Source organism: Oryza brachyantha, chromosome 7 (assembly GCF_000231095.2).
Source record: "Oryza brachyantha chromosome 7, ObraRS2, whole genome shotgun sequence".
In the NCBI taxonomy this organism is placed as follows: Eukaryota; Viridiplantae; Streptophyta; class Magnoliopsida; order Poales; family Poaceae; genus Oryza; species Oryza brachyantha.
The window spans coordinates 1,927,501-1,929,557 of NC_023169.2; positions in this window are offsets into that span (position 1 = coordinate 1,927,501).

Sequence of the window (2,057 nt, forward strand, 5' to 3'; positions counted from 1 at the left end):
ATATAATTAGTAATTGAACAGATGACATGGCTTCTTTTTCTCTAATTATACATGCCGCAATAAAAAAAACAAACAGCAAATCTACCGAGGAATTCTACCTCTACACGTGTTACCGTACCTTGAGCTATTGGAGAAAGAGGATAGAGGAGGCATAGGCTTGGAACCCTTAGGAGTGCTGCTGATCAACCAAGCTACAATTAACTTGTGAAAGGGCACGTAGCCCAGTGGTTGCAGTAATCTAAGTAGCACTTAAAGTTCTGAGTATAAATCTTCATATGAGCATGAACTTTAGATTGGGTATTTGAGGGACCAGGTCCCCTACTTGGGCTAAGTTTTCAGATTCCACTTGGATATAGAGGCCGGGTAAAAAATACCCTTCTCTAGAAAAAGCTTCAATTAACTTCGTAAACATTGATTGGATTTGTTGACGTCAATCAACCAATCTATCGATCATCTCGTCATTGGCATTTTAAAGCGATGAGTTCAACAATTGGAAATTAACATGGCCGAGTGTGAACTGCGAAATTTCGTCTTCAGCGTTCGTCTGCATTCGTGAGGCTCACCCCTCCTACTCAGACTCGGTGCACAGCTAATTGGTACCATTGGACATTATTCAAGATAGACTACCCGAGCAATGGAAGGCCCACGCAGCACACACAGCATATCAATGGGCCCGATCGGCCTATTTGGGCAAGGTGGACGACAGAAACACTTTTAATTTTTATAACAGTAGATATTTGGATAAGTTTCATGATAGTAAAGATTTGGATTATATAACAATCAAAACAATCTATCCTAAAATCATAATAATAATGATTTAATTTGAGAATTTATGTAGGTGTCAAAATTTATCAATTTTATAACATTAGAAATTTGGCTGTTTTTTAAATAATTTAATTTAAGAATTTATTTATGTGGCAAATTTTTTGTGTTAAATTTGTAATTTATTGTTTGATATATTTAATAATAAAAAATATATAAAACTATAATCAAATCTTAATTTTATAATTAATCGGCTAGCTGCAGTTAATCAAGTCGCCAAAAAAAACGCCGCGTCGCCTGCCCTGGATTCGAACAAGGAACTTGCGGATTGCGACGTTGCTGCTGCTGCTGATGTCATCATGACGTATGGCTGACGTCACCATGGACGGACAAAATTTCCCGGCAGAATCATTACCGTTTTTTATAATAGTGTATATATATAATATATATATATATAATAAATTAAAATGAAAGCAGTTTGTGACACTAAAATATTCAAGATCTATGTTGCGCGCACGAGATTATGATCCATTGTGCCACAGAGTACATCTTAGAAATAAAGAACCCAGCTATTAATGCAAGATACCAAGATCAGTGCACAGGGTTTGTTCAAATCGATCATGGTTATTACGACTTCACATGAGTGTTCATATCGTTGGATTTAATCTAGCTAGGAAATATTATAATTAAGGTGCATTTAGTGGTGAAAGAGCATGTATACACATACATAATTATTTGTGCAGAGCCACACCAATATATTTGTATGTGTGTTAGGACGATCCGCCTTGCATATAGTGTGAGTATTTGGTGATCGAGTGCATGAATGTCTAAACATGTTAGGGCACCTCCAATGCAGGGTGCTTAGTGAGGTGCTTAACAACATATTTATATTGTTAGACACCTCACTAAGCATCCTGTATTGGAGGTAACCTGAAACGGAGATAATACGTTTCTATATCTAGTTAATGATCAGGAAAGAAGTTTCCCCTAGTTCTTGCAGTGTAATTGTTATCCAAAAACAGTTAGTTTGCATGATTAATTTGAGGTTGTAGTTAACAGTCACTAAATCAATGAACTAATTAATGTGCAAGATACGGATATCTTGGATTCTCATGCACTAATAATTGATGCTGTTGACAATTAAAACAAAAGGCAGCTGCACTGCACCTGCAGCTAGCAATTGATCAATCGATACGTACAGATCAGTGATATATATTCAGGCAGAGATATATCGAGGCTGCAGGCAGGCACCCCCACACACGCACTAGGCTCTGGCTTAGCCTCATTCATGCTTG